Source organism: Lagopus muta, chromosome 1 (genome assembly GCF_023343835.1).
Source record: "Lagopus muta isolate bLagMut1 chromosome 1, bLagMut1 primary, whole genome shotgun sequence".
Classification (NCBI taxonomy): Eukaryota; Metazoa; Chordata; class Aves; order Galliformes; family Phasianidae; genus Lagopus; species Lagopus muta.
Genome location: NC_064433.1, coordinates 73,104,720 through 73,123,126, shown reverse-complemented (window position 1 = coordinate 73,123,126; position 18,407 = coordinate 73,104,720). Strand labels below are relative to the sequence as shown.

Below are 18,407 nucleotides of genomic sequence, written 5' to 3'. Positions count from 1 at the left end.
TATCAGAAAGCTTTTCTTTACAGCTGTCAGGAATGTCACTGCAATGAAAACACATTAATGGGTCTGCTCTGAAAAAGATTTGGACAATTGGATGTTAGCATGGAAAAAAAAAAAAAAAGAAATCTGTTCTGATTAAATGAGGTCATACAGTCAGCTTCCTGTTGGAACTGATTATTCTCCTTCACAAATTCAGCAGACACCCCACAGTAGGAGAAAGCAGTAAGTGAACAGGAACTGATGCTGCAACTTTAAAATTTCTTTTCAACTGCACTGGGCTAGTTCTTCATGACATAGATTCAACTGACTTCCTCCTTCCTGATCCCAGTGGGAAATCCTCTGTATACATTCTATTTTCTGAACAGCAAAGGAAGGAGTACTAACTTTGTCTACAAATACATTTTGATGTAGTTACATTTTTTATTACTTCTGTTAGACTCCCTCAGAACAAAAAGGGAGCGTAAGAGGAGACCGACTGCAATATCCTGCCATTTGCATTACTAATCATTATTGAGAGGCTTAAATCCAGAAAAAGAGAGTTAATTTGTAAGCATGAACAAAATAAGATTAGGGAAATTAGTCAAGAGGAAGAGTTATCCTATCTAGTGCCCAGACACGATAATCGGGCACAATATGAACTAGAGCCATCTCAGATATTCTGTGGCTGCCCTACTAGTTCTCAGAGGAAAAATAGGATTCTTAACATCATTACCTGACTTCCAAGACTCAGGAATGCATAGTCTTCACTGGCATTCTCAAAACAAAAGAATCAGAAATAAAAATAAATGTTTGCAGAGGAAAAATCAAAGGAGAATCTCAAGGATACTGAAATAATCCTGATATCTGGGAGAGTTACAACTACTTACGCATAAGGGGTTTCTGGACCATTGCAGATCTGCAGAGTTATCACCAGTGACCAGTGTTCACTGTACTGAGAGCTACCCAGATGTCAGAGAGAGTTGCTCTCTGGTCTGAAAATAAAAATGTCATACCATACGTGGAAAGGTTCACATATGCGAAAGTTCACAAAGGCCTGTGGCACATCCAGTGTTTGCTTGCTGCCTTGCCAGGATCAACCCATCCGAATGCTGTGACAAAGTTGAAAGAAAGCATTATTGTCTCAAAGATTGTTCAGCAGCACCTGCCTGAGACCATGCTAGGCTGATAAAAAGAACTCGTATGGTTGAGTGACCTATGATTGAGTGAGAACTGGCTCTCAGCTGATGTTTGCAGGTCAGGATGACTTAAAATCATAAAATCATAAAATTGCCCATGTTTGAAAAGATCTTCAAGATTGTCACATCCAACTGCAACCCAGCCATACTACCCTAACTCTAACAACCCACCACTAAATCATGTCCCTGATCACCACATCCAAAAGGTTTTTAAACACATCCAGGAATGGTGACTCAACCACCTCCCTGGGGAGCCTTTTCCAGTTCTTAATCACCCTTTCTGCAAAGAAGATTTTTCTGATCTGTAACCTAAACCTCCCCTGGCACAACTTGAGGACATTTCTGCTCATCCTGTCACCTGTCACCAGTGAGAAGAGACCAACCTCACTTTCACTGTAAAAAATACCTTTCAGGTATTGGAAGAGAGCAATAAGGTCTTCCCTCAGCCTCCTCTTGCCCAAGCTAAACAGCCCCAGTTCCTTTAGTCTCTCCTCATAAGGCATATTCTCCAAGCCATTCACAAGTCTTGTTGCCCTTCTTTGGACTTGCTTCAGCACCTCAGTGTCCCTTTTGTATTGAGGTGCCCAAAAGTGAATACAGCACTCAAGGTGGGGTGTCACCAGTGCTGAGTACAGGGGCAGGATTACTTCCTTAGTCCTGCTTACTGCACTATTCTTGATACAAGCCAGGATGCCAGTGATCACTATGGAGCGAACATGCATACCCACCAGTCCACCAGATAGCAGGTATATGATTGCCATATGAACAACTGTTGATCACCATATGAGTGGAACAAGTGCCTTTGTCCTGAGCTACTAAAGGTGCACAAGAGCAGAATGAAGAGGAAAAAAACTGGAAGTTTGGGGTTATGGTTGGTGCTTCCTCCATCGAACTACAGTTGTGCAGGTCAATGAGAGATTTCTAACTGATGTGCAACTCCATGCAGATTAACGAGAAGTCACTGGATCCACAGTGGTGATTATTCCCACTTCATGACCCATTTGCTAGGTCCTCTCTTTACTATTGCTAACTTCCCCATCTTCCCTGCATTCCTTAATTGCTTAGAATTTGTAAGAAGTCAGTTGGGCAACATCTTGGCCTCATTTGCTGCCTTTGTCTTGCTCTGAGTACATATGTATTGAACCACATCCTTCAGGAATTGGAGTGAGACTAATACTTTTTGAAACAAAACAAAACAAAGTATAACAACAAAAAAAAAAAGACTTTTCCTTGAGGTATGTTTTTATTTCAGGCCATAAGAAACAAATGCTATTCTGTGTTGGTCAAAACTGACATTAGATCTTCTTCACACAAAAACACTCAAATCCACAGAAGCATGGAGCCACAATTACTGAGATTATGAAAAATAAAATGAAAGAAATTAAAACATTCATATAACCACATATATAACTGCACAACTGAGTGCTAGCAAATTGACAGGACTGTTGAGATTAATGCTGCAAGAATGACACATCTTACAGAGATTTGAAACTCAATACCCTCATCCAAATCCTAGTGTTCTGCTCAGGGATCTAGTTAGGAACTGTGGATGTCAACTGTAAGTTCTCCTTGGCTGGTCTGCTTCAGTTCTTTCAGAACTGCTGCATCGTTCAGCTGTGTGAGTATCACATAATGTATTAGTACTGCTTGCCATTCTATGGGTACACTGACAAAATAAAGCTCAATCATTCCACTGCTTCTCACTGCTGCTTTTTCTGAATGAACATTACTCGGAAAACAGTGCTATTTGCTACTAAGAGACTAATTACACCCCATAGAACTCTCTGATATCAGTTCCATTAAGTTTCTTCATACTATATATACAGTTAGTTCCTTATCATTGCTGGACAATCTGAGTCATGCACAGAAGACAAGATTTCCAGGGAGCAAGCAACAAGACAGTCTCTGAGTATTGTGTGGTAGTACCGTTACAGACATCCTTTCTGATTATGCCTGAATTTTGTTGCTAAACTGAAACTTAGGTGATCCATATGTATACAACATCCATGTCATGCTGCTTTGCTTAACATGAACATGCTCAAGCCATGGCCCTCCAGGTGCATGTAGCTCACCACAGATCATACTGCAGCCCACAACCTACTCCATAACACCTTGGTGGCAGCTCCTCCCTGTGGTCAGTCTGGAAGGGCATGCAGCCGTCACTCACCAGCAACCGACCGTGAGTGCTCTAATAATGCTGTCTGGGCTGAAACCAGTACACAGGATGGGTACAGTACACTGCTAACCGAAGTTACGGAAAATAATTTTATGCATTTTGATACGCTGGATGCACAGTCCTGTGAATAGCAAATAATATGCAGTCTTGCTTTCCATTTTGATGAAGAATTTGAAAGTAGGTTTCAAGATTGCTGCAGAAATTTATTTATTTATTTATTTATTTATTTATTTATTTTAATGATAATAATTCTATTTTCATTTGACATAAATAGATTGCCTGCAAATTTTCAAATGGAATGAGCAGAGTTGCAATCAGCCATTCAATGCAAAGAAAGCTTTGATCTTCTCTCTTTACTATACTTTTACAAGACCTATCTTGCCAGAGAAAAAGATCTCTTGCTTTAAAATTGCACCTTTTTCATTTCAGTGCTTTTTGGTAGTACATACATATGTGAACAACTATTTCCCAATATGAAGCACAGCCTTCTTTTTGTTTTAATAAAAATACTAAAAATTTAAACAAAATGTTGGTGGCGTGGCAGTAGAGGTTGAACTTTCTCACCAATATTTTGTTACAGTCTATTATCAATATTCTATCGCCAACCTATTCACAAAGATAGAATGAAGAAATGCCAGCAACATGAGCACTGTTACAAAGCACTATTTCAGCTAGAGAAATTTTTTCTTATGAGGTTTTCTCTTTAAATTTCTCGAATTACAGGCACCGCGCTGGGCGAGGCGCAGCCAGCAGGTGGCGCCAGTGGCCCACGGCTGTCCCGGCCAACGTGGGCTGGAAGGGGGCCGAGGGTGCCCCCCCTCCACCCAGCATGCTACAAACTGATTCGGCGTGCCCACAGATGCCACAGACATCCTCTACTAACACAGGATGACTAGCAAAAGCATCAGTAGCACTACAAGTTTTTCATCAATTGTCTAAAATATCACATTTCTACTAAAAACCTTACATCTTTAGCTCAAGACTTATTTTCATTTCTCTTATTTTCTTGTTTTCTCTTGTCTTAAGCCCAGTATTTTTTTCCATGAACACTAGTGTTAGGCTGGCCTTCTTCCTGAAACCGAAGCTCTTAATCCCTGCTATGCATCTTCTATCTTCTTAAAACATACCTGCTACCTTCATCCCTTTTACCGAGAAAGCCTGCATCCACTCCTCCTTTCCACTCTTCCATTCCACCTTCTCTGAGACTTCTCCAGCTCCCACATCCCACAGCATAATAGGTCTGGTATTTATGCCTGGCCAGCCTCTCTAAGATCTCAGGGCATCTTGTGCATCTCTCACCCACTCGTAGTCCTGCACAGTCATGTCTCCACATGTCTCCACAGCTCTGGCATCTGCTTCTTAGCAGAGAGATACTCCGCAACCTTGCACAAGAGAGAACAATAAGCCTTGAACCAGTAGTGCTGTGGCCACTGATTTGTGGAATCAAACTCTATAACCCAGAGTCAGGTTATAAAGCACGTATGTTTTATTCAGCATTTGGCGCCAAGCTGGGTGCAAGAGGTATAGCTCCTCCGAACTTGCACGTCATAGGACGAAAGCTTGGTACAGATATAGGCCGAACTAATATATAATCAGTGTTTTTCCCAGAATTCATGCTCATATTCATTACATTTCCGAGAACCCATCAGCATACGGTCCTGCCCTCTTGCACATGCGCAGTGGGCAGTGGGGATCTTCTTTTGGTGGTCATGGAATGAAGGCTTATTGTCTTCAACCGAAGGAATCTGATCCAACCTGTTCCTTGTGTGATGCTCTCTTCAAGTTTACAGTAGACTTTCAAGAAGTTCCTTTCTTATCTGGCCTTACATCCTGCTTACCTGCATTTCTATGCAGTGGTTAACCTTTATCTTAACTCACATTCCTATGCAGTTGTTAATCCTTATTTACTGCATATCCTGCTTGCTACATTCTTTTGTCTTGTCTTCCTTTACAGCAGGCCTATGTTTACCCTTCATCCCCAAACTCACCACACTCCATAAACACTGCTGCCTCCCAGTCTTCTTAGGGACAGAGAGGTGCAGCCTCTCTCTCAGCTCAGTCCTCTGAATAAAGTGATATGATGACCCCAGCAGAGGAAATGGCCCCAAACCACTGGCCACAGAGCAGAAAATCAGTTGTGGCCCTTCAGGTCTCCTACTCAAATGTTGGCGCTCAGTCAAGTTAGAAAGCTCTCACAGTTTCTTGTAGTATCAGAATAGTTCACCAAATAGTTCTGCTTTATTGTGTTCAACATACATCTTGTATACCATTCACTTACAAGCCACAAATTCCTGTCCCTCAAATCAGTTAGTTGGCCTAGATTCTCCCAAAACACAGTGATAAAGGATGAAAGGTTTCTTAAGAGTGATAAGATTAACAATGCATGCAAACAGAACGTCCTGTTTACCCTTAGACGCAAACAGGTACCATTTGCTCTCTGTCTTACACTCCAGACTCCCGAGGTTTCACAGTGATACTGTCTATCAAGGAGTCCGATTAGCTCTTTGCTGAGTGTTCACAGTTACATCTTCCCCCACACTCACGCGCTAGACTGCAGCCTAAAGTTAACTCACCAGCTTTCCTTTCTCATGTAATCTGACCCCTTCCTTACTGCCTATTGCAGGTGAAAGGAGAAAACTGAAAAGCCCAAAAGCCAGAAGATGAACATGTCTTGTTCCAAACGATGGGGAAAATTGAGGGCATTGACTTCTGTAGCCAGCAAGCCCCTGTCTACCTTTTCAACTTCTTCTGATAGATACAAAACAAAGGACTATGAGGGAACAGTGTCAGGGCTTTGCTAGCTTCAATTTCGTCTTTTCCATGTAAGAAATCATCAGAATCCCAGGAAGTTTAGTATCTGCCTCTGGAAACAGGTGCTATCAGCTAACTGGTGAAGTCTGTTATGTAGTTCAGCCAACTCTGCTTCACAGTGTTGGAAATATCCAAGTAATTTTTGTCAGGACGGTATCTCTGATAAAAGCAGATTTTATTCGCGATTGCAATGGCTGGCGTCCCGCAAGCGGTAATTCGCCTCTGGACACAACGTGACAGCCTTTATACCCTGTTTTCTCCCCCTTGCCTCCCCGCCTCCCCTGTTTCCCCACTGGCTGGGTACTCCAGGTTCACAATCTTATCAGGTTTACGTTTGCTATTTACTTGTTAATTTATTTGTTATCTGGTGTCAGTCAGCAGTCATCCTGTTGTTTCCAAGATGTCTCGGTGCTCTCCTTGTCCTATTGATATGGTGATTTTCTTTAAAGTCATCGTTAAACAAAGAGCAATGGGGGGATGATGCCAGGCCTTCCGATGTCTCTTCAGGCGCTTCCTCGGGCATGCCATGGCTTGTTCTCTGGTTTGATCTCGTACAGGATATTCTTGAAGTGTGTATGACAAAACATACATATATACACCTATATACAGAGTGTGCGTTCCTGGGAAGGTTCGTCTAGAGGGTAAGTGATGTAAACTTATCAGAGATCTTCCCCAAGTAAGTAGAAGGACTCCCAAAAAGAACTATGATAGTGGAGATCATGAAATAAAAATAATATTATCCAATTCTAATGCAAAAACAACATTTGATTCCCACAACAGTAATATCCAAGTGATCCAAGGAAAGTCTCCAAGGGAGTAAATCAAGCCATTAACTTGGAAAGATCACATATGCCTGGATCCTCACAGGCAACATAGAGCTACAGGGCTAAAAATAAAATTATCCTCACAGCCACTTGCCTTTGAGTGGTGTAAAAACCAATAATAGAAAAGTGTTGGTCAGGTTATGAAGTGGTAGACTATTTTTTAAACAATAAATCTGTCTTTCTTCTTCTAATATGGAGACTTAGGATTTCATGGCAAGATATGTGACGTATTCCTTAAGGGTTTCCTTCCTTCACAGGAGGACAGTCATACATCAGTACAATCCTAGATAAGCTGCTGTATTGAAACACAAACAGGAAATATATACTTTTCTAGTGAAGGAGATTGTTTCTATAGGCTCAGGAAGAATATTGAAAAAAAGAATAAATTAAACATTCCAGATCAAACAAACCTGTTCTCAGTGCTCTCATTGCCAGTTTACAGATTTTATTTTCAAATTCTTCTAATTCACAGAATCACAGAATCATAGGGGTTGGAAGGGACCTCCAGAGATCATGGAGTCCAACCTCCCTGCCAAAGCAGGTTCCCTACACCAGGTCACACAGGTAGGGGTCCAAGTGGGTCTTGAATATCTCCAGAGAAGGAGACTCCACAACCTCCCTGGGCAGCCTGTTCCAGAGCTCTGTCACCCTCACTGTACAGAAGTTCTTGTGCACATTTCTGCAGAACTTCCAATGCTGCAGTTTCTGGCCATTTCCCCTTGTCCTGTCTCCACACACTGCTGAAAAGAGTCTGGCCTTGCCACTCTGCCCCCCACACCTTAGAAATGTATAGACCTGGATCAGGTCCCCTCTCAGTCTTCTTTTCTCAAGGCTAAACAGACCCAGTTCACTCAGCCATTCTTCATAGGGGAGATGCTCCAGGCTCTTCACTGTCTTTGTGGCCCTCTGCTGGACTCTTTCCAAGAGATCCCTGTCTTTTTTGTACTGGGGAGCCCAGAACTGCACGCAGTACTCCAGATGAGGCCTTACCAGGGCAGAGTAGAGGGGGAGGATCACCTCCCTCGACCTGCTGGCCACTCTCTTTTTAATGCATCCCAGGATGCCATTGGCCCTCTTGGCCACCACAGCACACTGCTGGCTCATGGCCAACCTGTCGTCCACCAGGAACCTGATGGGCTCTTCTTCATCCGCTCTTCTTCATCGGCTCTTCTTCATCTCCTTCCTGCTCAACCAGACTGCATATCTCATTCAGCACTATGGTGAGGCCTATTCGGGTACCTTTCATTCACTCTCTCATTATATTTGATTTATTAGCTTCAATTCTAATTATATTGTATTTTAGTGTGTTATCTTGCATTCCAATACTATATTTGGTAAATTAGTTCGTTTCTCCTCAGACTGTTGCCACTGATTTTAATTATTTTGGGGTCCCATTTCCCTTTTCTGGAAGTATGGATTTTGCGAAATCCCTCTGCCCCGCTAATCATGGAACCGGGCTGAGCCAGCTCATAAACCGTTGACAGAAGCTCATGGGAATGTCTTAACTCGCGTAGACAGAAACACACTCTTTCCATTGCTGCCTCTACTGCCATATAACAAATTGGACCTCTGCACTGTTCTGAGAGTTACCCCAATCCTGCCTATTTAATATATATATATATATTTTTTTCTGACTGAGCAGCACAAAGGAAAGGGATTTGTGGAGCTAATTCAGGAAAGTGTGTTTTACTGCTGCCTGTGTATCAGAAATACCAGTGCCACTGAAGACAGAGAATTCCACGTGATCTTGTGTGGTTTATGTAGTGTACAGTATGTCTACAACTGAGCTTCTCTAGTCCCATCTGTTGGAGATGGATGTTGATTTTGCTCATCTTGCCTCCTGAATCCCAGCAATAATGATGAACAAACTTAATATTCAGTGGAGTGCTGGCAGCAGATCTAGCTGGGTATATTGAGTGCACGTGCAGGGCAAGGTTTTTTTTCTGGAGAAACATAAACAAATCTACAGGTCTGAGTGCTATGATTAAACATGTCATGATAGTCAGGTCTTTGTATCCTTTTCAATTCTGTGGATTTTCTGTGATAGATTTACTATCACATTTCTTATTATTAAGTGTAGTCCCCTTTTCAGGTCAAAGACGTTTTCTTTTAATCCAAACTGAATTGTTATGCTGATTTTAAATCTGACGTTGAAATACCCTTTTTTAGATTAGTCATTAGGAAGAAATCATTAACTTACAAGAGTGGTGAGACACTGGAAAATATTGCTTAGAGAAACTGTGGATGCAGCATCCCTGGAAATATTTAAGGCAAGGTTGGATGGGCTTTTGGGCAATCTGACCTATGCCCACTGCATGGGGTTGAGAAACTAGATGATCTTTGAGGTTCCTTCCAACTCAAAGCCATTCCGTTATTCTATGATTCTATGATCATGACTACTGTCATCTGCTGCAATCTTCAAACACTTCACTTGGAGGTCCTTTTGTCCTTCCTCTGTTAAGAAGTAGCAAGATTGAACTGGTTTATACATCATTCTATTCAAATTGGACACTTTTTAATTTATATTAAATAAAATGTTGAACACAGGCTTGGTGTACATCATCAAATGTACAAGAATGAGAAATACCCTTATTCTATGAATGCTTTGCAAATTACTTTTGCAAATTTGTGAAATTGATTTGGTGAGTCTTACAGCACAGATATGTTCCCAACCCACTGAAACTCAATGAAAATTTTCCGTTTACTGAACTCAGAAGATTCCAAAGAAATATTGTAGCAGTAAAAATATGTATTTCTTTTACAATGGCCTCTCATTTCTACTGCCAGTGAACATCTTTCAAATGACAAGAAAAGCTGAATCTCCCCAAAACAGAAGAGACATTGGAGGATTTCATGTCCTTGATCTGAGACATTTTAATGTCCACAAAACTCCACAAAATTTTGATAAGTTCACTTTAAAATCAAAGCCTGTTTTCAGACTCTCAAATATATCTATAATAAAAATTTAGTTCTGCATTTATTTGTGCCTGTGTGTAGTCTGTTCGTGTCAGCTTAAGCACATGATTGATTGGCCTCATTAGATCTACCCACTACAAAAGGACAGAAAATCAACAGAATTGGAATGCAGTTGAATATCCACATGCAAGAGTGCAGGTACACCACTTAAAAGCCCAAAAATTCTACTAGTCAAATAATAATAATAATTATTATTATTTTATATTTTCTTACTAGAGAGGATCAAAAGAACAACATCTTTTAAATATTTGTATTTCATATAAACAAATTTCAGCTAAATGCAACTAAGCTTTCAGATCCTCAGTGGGTATAAATCATAAGAGCTCTGCTAATGTCAGAGAAATTAGGCTAGTTCATGCCAGCTGAGAACCTGCAAAGCTAGATTTGCTGTAGCACAGACAAGCAGAATTCTCACACGAACTCCTCAGAGCCTTCTCCAGGATCTTTGAAAGGTTATCCTAGCACTCCTTAAGTCACTTGCATATTCTGTGACAAAGGGCATATTGCAGTCATTTATTAGTCCCTGAGCTGAAGTGAAATAAAAGTCTTATGTAGCTTGATGAAATAGATAATGCTTCATAGACTTACATGACTAAAACTAGTTCAAAACTTAGCCATGGTGAAGATTGTAATAAGGAAAATATACATATATGGAACAGGAAAACCTACTGTTCAAGTTCAGATAGCCCTGTGGAGAATTACTGTTGAGATGGAACTTTTGCTCCACCTCAAATTCAGTGTCAGAAAATATTTGAACTGTGACAAATAGATAGAGATTAAGCTGTAGGGAAAAATAAAGATTAGAGCATTTATGACTATTGATCATTATTCTTTTAAAAACTTAAAACTATTATGCATATATGATGAAGAGGAGGTAGATAATTTATTGAAATATAGACAGGAAAAAAGGTATAAAGAATACAATTAATGAACATTTTTCAAATAGCAATATAAACATAATGTTCAAGTCAAAGTCACATGAAAATTAGACTAATCTTTAGATGCATTCTATACCTGTATGTACAGCATATTTATACTAAAAGTTGGAATACAATCTCCAGAGTTGCAACATATCTAGATTACCTAAACAGAATCTAGATTAAGTAAACAGAAATGAATGCCAACAAAATAAAAATAACAAATACTCAAATTTCTTTCAGACTGACAGAAAATTCGATACGTTAAAATAGTGGTAGAAGAAAGCCAAAAAACACGAGAACTTATTTATAATTTAAAAAAAAAAAAAAAAAAAGTGCAGATGAACAATAGTTTCATTTTCTTATTTCCAAACAAAATCTAAGGTAATAAAGTCTACTTGTGCCTGGGAGTGATTTCAAAAGTTTTAAACTTCTATGGGACCTCTACACACTCATTTTGTAGTACTAAAACTATTTCCGTACAGAAGATGCCTTCAAGCAGAACACATTTTTCAGCAATTTGAATGAAGAAATACAACTCACTGAGAATAAAGGCTTGATGGGGACATCACAGTTATTTGTCCACATAAAAGTTTTTCAGCAACTTCTACTAAATCACAGTGATATGAAAACAGTGAATAAATGTGTTTGGTTTCAGTCTCCACACCATTTTCTTCCCAGTATCAGCAGGAGGAAAGCAATCAGACTTCTGTATCACAAAAACCTATAGTAAATATCAAGAGGAAGTCATTAGGCTCTACACTGCAGTATTATGGTTTAGATCCAAGTGAAAGATGCACTATTACTATACTTTCTTTTCAGAGGAGTTAATGTTAACTGAGTGTCACTAAGTACAATCAGTATTTTCTCTGTTGGATATGTCTTCTTCATCAGTTTGTTTGTATATAACTAAAATATCCCAGAGAAAAATAGTATTGCTTCCCCTCTTGCAGTTTTTGCAATTATGGCATGCTTTTTTTTCACTCTGGAAAAAAATTGGTCAACTCCACTGCAGTGGATATATATAGCCTGAAGCCTTCTTTTCTGCTAGCAGTAAATACAGTGAATGTTAACAACCCCCTAATGCTGAACATTTTGACATGTAACTAATTCAACTAGCTGAATGACTATTTGCAGTGGACAGATTTCCCTGCTTATCGAAATAGAACTGAGGCCTAAATACTTAAGCATTTTTCTACTTCCAGTCTCTGGCTGTGAAAAAAATATAAATAGCCCCTCTCAGGAGATTAGTCCTGGAACTTTATTGAGCTTGCAGGTACGTACAAACAATGTCCTAATAAATAGTTACTGAATGGTAAATAAAATGCATTCAAAAGATATAAAATCATGATTATTACTTCCATTTTTGTATGGCTTCAAAAACAGATGTTTTTTGCCTTACATTTTGAGAATAAAAAGACATGAAATACAAGAGTAAGTTAAATGGATAGAAATACAAATATACAACAAAAGAAAATTTCTTAAACACAGTTTAAAAAGATACAGAATATTGGAGTCGGACATACAGGACGTCAGAAGAGTGCTACAATCCAAGTGAAAAGGAGATCTTAGCCATGTATGAGGGGGTTTGAGCTGCTTCTGAAATAACTGGTACTGAAACAGAATCACAGAAACACCAAGGTTGGAAAAGACCTTCAAGATCATCCAGTCCTACCATCCACCTATCACCAATAGTTCTCACTAAACTATGTCCCTCAACGCAAAATCCAAATGTTCCTTGGACAGGGTTGGTGAATCCACCACCTCCCTGGGCAGCCCATTCCACTGCCTGACCACTCTTTCAGAGAAGTAGTATTTCCTAACGTCCAGCCTAAATCTCCCCTGGTGCATTCCCTCTAGTCCTAAATTTCCTTCTAGCACATAAACTGCCAGTGTTGAACTGGATGTTTAAAGGAAAGGTTCCTTCCACCCATCATGCTACTGATGCTACTTGGCACTTGCACACAGTGTGTGTGCAGATACCTCATTCGATCAAGCAGCCTGAAAGGTCAAGGAGGAGGATGAGCTCTATAAACGTCATCCATATTCTGAGAGCTGCAGCTGATGTGGGATGAATGTCAGGTCCCAAGAGAAATTATATAGGTCGCTCTGAAAGTAATGCCTCCTATGTACTTCCCTCAGTCAAGGCAATCTAATCTAGTGGGTGGCAACTCTGCCTATGGTAGAAGGGTTAGAATGGGATGATCTTCGATGTTCCTTCCAACCCAGGGCTTGGATCTGGAGTAGGGATGACAAAGGGATCATCTGAACTACAGTCCATTGTAATTCTAATTCACAGAAAAATATTACCAAAAGATCTCAGGTATATCCCCTGGCTTCCTGCTCTGTTAAATCTGGCTATAGAGGTAACACTGGAGGAAAATAATGCGTATTGTCTTCCTATAACTGTTTTGTACTCCAAATTTCTCTTGGGGAAAACACTATATCCTGTCACCACAATTCAAGTTCTTCTTGTAGATTCCTGATGTTAATTCAGAGAAGTGTCTTTAGTTAGTGAAGTAGCCTGAGCCCACCACATGGAGGACCACCAGTGGGTATAGACGTTATCAGGTACTGAAAATATCACAGAAGGACATGAGTTCCTTGTTTGGTGCATCACTGGAAAGCACGTAAAGAAACTTCTGCACAACGAAAGCCACAAAGATAAAAACCAAGTCTTTAAAGTGTAAGAATGCTGCCCTGTTTATGTGGTGTAACTAGTTTCAAGACAGGTATTATAGTGCTCTGTTTGGAACAAGTGTTAACAGGAAATACATTTGTCCCTTCTCCCCACCCCCTTCTCCTGCCCCTCCCCCCCCCCCCCCCCCCCCCTTCCCCTCCCCAATAAATAAATAGATAGATAGATAGATAGATAATATTTTTTAAAATGCTACTAGATATTTTGGCACCAGAAATGTGAGAGAGATTTCTCCACCTTACAAAGACCTTCTGTTCTAAGAGGAAAGGTTTAGTTTGCTTCTTAAGTATCTACAAGAAGTAAGATTTGGACTTTCTGCTGTTAATTGACTTAGGCAACTTTTATATTTATTCTGTCCATGACTCACTTAGATGCCAATCGTGTCATATTTTAAGTAAGATCAGCACCAGATGGAGAGTAAACAGACTTGCTTATTAAGGGATTTTATCAAAAAATGTAATTCAGCAAATATACTTCTGAAACACAATGTTGATGTTGAAGAGTCTAACAAGCTTTCCTCAGAAACTACCTGATAGTAGGGTAACTGGCTTCAGTTTTAAATTCTCAGCAGAGATCATCAGTATTCTCTCCTTGAACTGTGCTCTATCAAAAATTGAACACTGAGTTCAATTGAGATCTCTAGGAACTCAGCAGCACAGCTCCAACAACCTTCCACTGCTTTGGAAGGGAGCTTTGCCTTTTGTTTTTGAGAAAGACACTGTCAATTAGCTAAACTGCATTCTTTAACTGCCACAATCAGGATTAGATTAGTCTTTTTTATCCTGTGTGTGCAGTTTAATTAAAACAGCCCTGATATGTCCTTCACAACGAGAGCAATCATCCTGAGGCATCACTCTTCCTCTCTCCCTGCTTTTGCACAGACTAAGTGTGAGCGTAATCCTGTGGGAACTGGGGAGGAAGACCAGGAACACAGTAACATCGGGAAAATAAAGAGTTTGCTGAAACAGTATCAACTTGCTCAATGTTAAGGTTCCTGCTCCTAAAGCAACTAATTGTCTATCTGCAAAGGCAAATTCAGGCTAGCAACGTTGTGTCTGACAGAATATAACTTCAACCAGTGTTTTTGGAGCCTGTAGGAATTGCTGTCTTTTTGAGCCTTACAGAAGCTGTCAAACTAGCAGGACAGTTCACTAAGACTGTCTCACAAAGGGCTTTGATAATTCTTCAGAGAACTGAAAGAGAACAAAGGACGATGGCATATTTCAGTAGAGCTACACTCACCTGTGGCCAAGACTTGCAGTTTTCCTTTCATGGCAACACCTGAACGTTTCCTAAACTATAAAATAATCAGGCCCAGAATGGCGAATAAACCCATACAGCCCTCAGTGGACTCTTTCACCATTCATTGTGTTTCCTCATAACTTACAGTGCTCACTAGAATAGCTTGGCCTCCTAAAATCTACAGAAACAACAAGGGCAAAACTTCTAGGTCATAACATCCAGTTTCCTAATCAGGGATCAGTCTTACAGTGAATGTGGCAACTGTTTGCTCCTGTAAAGTCCGCTCCTGCTTTAAGGAAAGTTGTCACAACGAGTCCCCAGTGATCTCCTACAGAATATTTACAGTATCTCTGGAAAGGTAGAAGTGAGAGCTTCCTGCAGATGTCCAATTTATTTATAGTAGGCGAGACAAAAGGGAATTTTGAGGGCCTTCAGAGAAAGAGGAGGAAAGTTAGATGAATATACAGCAAAATGGCCAGTGAAGTTTGCAACCAACTTGTAAAAAAAAATACTCGCATGCATTGAGAGATGTGTCTGTGCCTGTTCTGGAAAAAAAAAAGACCTGAACACCATGAGATATGTCTATACATACAGTTAGTTCAAAGAGAAGCTAACCAGAAAGTTGTGTAACTTGACAGCAACCACTTTGGCTCAGTGCTCTGCTTCAGTTCCTGACAAAACCAGAAATGTAGCCTTCAGTACCTGCTAAATGAAAGCTTGTGATCACTGTGAAAGCGACAAGCAAAGGTACAAAGATGTCAGGCTACATCTGGAAAGGAAAATGAAGCAAAAAAGGTAAAGTTGTCTTTACATTAATTAGTAGATTAGCCCCATTACGGATCTGTGAACAGCTTTAGGTGCTGGAGTTCAAAACCTATGAGAATGCTTACAGAAAACATGCCAACGATACAGGGCCTCGATACACAGTCAAAGTGAACATTCTAGGAAAGACTGGGTTCCCCGATATAAAATATGCCAGGAACATTCAGTAAAATATGTGGCAGAAAGTTTAAAAACAGGAAATAGTTCTTTATACAGACTGTAATTGAACTATGGAAATTAGTGATGTGAAATTTCCGTGGCAAAAACTTAGCTGGATTCCAAAGAGACAGGGCATTGAGAAAAATATCCAGATTATCCATACATACAAATTTCAGACTGTAAAAACTTGGAATAGATTGTTATTCCAGCTATATTTTCAAATACTGAATATTAGTGTGGTGTTATACAATGTCTTTAAACATCACTTTGTCACTTAAACTTCTCAGATAACTTTCTTAAGGAAAGCCACAAGTCCCATCTGCATCAATTCTTCCTACCATCTGCTACTGAAAGTAGCATCAATGCTGCTTGATTCTACATTTGTTAAAGCCAGTGCATACATTTCAATTTAATTCCATAGTAGAGGATTAGGCCTTCATAGCCCAACACAACTGAAGTCAAGCAAGAGTGCAGCAGGCATTTCTCTGGCCCAAATTTCAGATGATCAGTGTATTTTCCTGCTAGGAAAGGTAAAGTATTGTTCAAACATCCCAGGATTAAGTTAGTCTTCATTCAGTGGCTATTAAATCTGACAAGAGACATGACATACATGCATATTGAGCAGTGTGGGTCATTTTCAATCTTACCTGTGCCTCGTCCTGAGTCATGCCAACTGCCTTCCACACCTATAGATAGCAAAAGGAATTTAGGGCCTGGAAAAAAGTGCATATATTAGCTCAGCACCTTGTGGAGCCATGCTCTTTGTTTACAGTGAATAACAGAGGTGACATGGCTACTTCTCAGTGTCTTTCCAGACTTACCAGATGATTCTTAAAAATGAGGATTGTCTCCCAATGGAAAGTCCGGTTAGTCCCTGCACCTCTAAAATAATAAACTTTAAATTTGGTTCGGTGTTCTGAAATGAACTAAGTTTCACTGAGTCAGCATTATGTTTATTTCAAATGTCATTATTCACCAATGTGTACCATTCCAAGTAATCACACACCAGATCTATCTTTTATTTCATTCAGTTCAAGTTTTCCAACTGCTCCTGCGTCAACAAAGCCTTTCAACTTTATAAAACCCTATCTCCAATACGTGGTCCTTCTCTACAGAAGGAAATTGGCTGAAACATCTTGGTCTGAAGATCCATAGGAATGTCTCTTTTACAGGCACTGCATTTTGCCCAGACAAATGTAGCTGTCACTAAAACAGGCTGAAATACTGCCATGGAAACTGCAAGACGATTCTCAGAACATACATAGACTGTGCCAATGCCTCAGTTACATCTCTCTCCCTTCCTATGATTTATCTGCTACAGAAATAGCAAAAACTGAAGTCCCACTATTTGGGGATTTGCCTTTTTATTTATTTATTTATTTTTTCTGTAAGGTATGTTTTTGCAAGACATTCCTTCTATTTAGCCTGTCTGCTTAAAGAATTATTTTGAAAAGCTACTAGGCAGATGGTCCCCAAATGTGAGTTAATAACTTGTATGTAGTTTTTGTGGAAGCTTTTTGAAATCCCTTCATGCAAAATGATTTTGCAAACTGCCATTCTTTGGCTTTGCTGGCAGACCATTTCCAAATGGTCAAGAGAAAACAGCAGATTACATTCTATTTGTATTGCACCAGACTGTTATATTTCACAGTGGTGAAAGAGGAACAAAATCATTCACAAAGCTTTTGCTGAAGATTTTTATAGAATTTGGAACTCCTTGCTGGCTACAAGGACAGGTTCTGTGTGCCTCTGTCCCTCTTATGCAGCCCTTCTGAAGCATTACTTATCACTCAAAATAAGGCTGCTTTTTCACAAAACAGTACAGTCAGGGGATTCAGCAATCATGAGTCAGACTCCACAGCATTAACAGACTATTTTAAAAATCAGATTTAAAATGTGGAGCTCTTCCAGTCTGCCTTCGCATTGTTACAGGTGCTTCATTTTTTTCATGGTAAAAAGTTAGAAATTGTCTGATATGGGGATTTTTGTCTGAGTTTTTTTAACAGATGTCACAAGGAATCCGTCACTACACCCGTGATAAAATGCTGGTATCTTTCTTAACAATTAATTAATTCCCACAAAAATCCTTCCATGTATTAATCACCAAAATTTAAGGGCCCTGCCCTTAAACTCATCCGTAAATTTGATCCAGTACATTCAAATAATCAAGTAAGAGCTCCAAATTGATAGTTAACAGCATGTTAGTCTTTCCCACAGATACAGCAAAACCTTCTACTACAAGGGAACAGAAAATAACACTTCCTTCTGCACTGAGCCAAAGACTGGAGGGTAAGGAACACATTTCAAGATGTGTTTTACGTTGTTCCTTCTTAGAAATCCTATATTGATAATACATGTGTATCTATCTATCTACATATATTTAAATCCCTGCTCTTTTATTTCTCACAAGGAGAGGATGAGAGTACCAATATGTGAAAGTTGTGGACCATACTTCTGGCAGCGTCACTGGAGGAGTCTCAGGCACAGAATCAGTAATGAACACAGTATAAGAAAGTAAACAGATGGTATGGGTTAGACCGAAAGAGTGAAGTCTAGATTTAAACACGTTTGCAGGTAACACAGCAGAGTACATATAACTGCTGTTCTATT

General features: G+C 39.7%; 2 protein-coding genes across 9 annotated transcripts in view; both read right to left on the bottom strand.

The window, feature by feature from the left end:
• The window catches only part of LOC125688134 (potassium voltage-gated channel subfamily A member 5-like), a 49,934-nt gene that overhangs the window by 16,822 nt on the left and 14,705 nt on the right, over positions 1-18,407 (bottom strand). The window contains exons 2-3 of one of the 8 annotated variants that reach the window (XM_048933760.1): positions 16,445-16,510; positions 11,489-11,600 (exon numbers count right to left, since the gene is read on the bottom strand). The exons of 2 other annotated variants lie outside the window; for them this stretch is intronic. The gene's annotated coding sequence lies outside the window, so the exon portion shown is untranslated. Of the gene's footprint in view, positions 1-11,488; positions 12,491-13,721; positions 15,246-16,444; positions 16,511-18,407 lie in introns of those variants that run through there. 5 more of the 8 variants (XM_048933763.1, XM_048933759.1, XM_048933761.1 and 2 more) reach the window with 5 other exon arrangements.
• Positions 11,494-18,407, bottom strand: part of LOC125688137 (potassium voltage-gated channel subfamily A member 1) — a 100,869-nt gene continuing 93,955 nt past the window's right edge. The window contains exon 6 of the transcript XR_007374605.1: positions 11,494-11,600. The gene's annotated coding sequence lies outside the window, so the exon portion shown is untranslated. The remainder of the gene's footprint in view (positions 11,601-18,407) is intronic.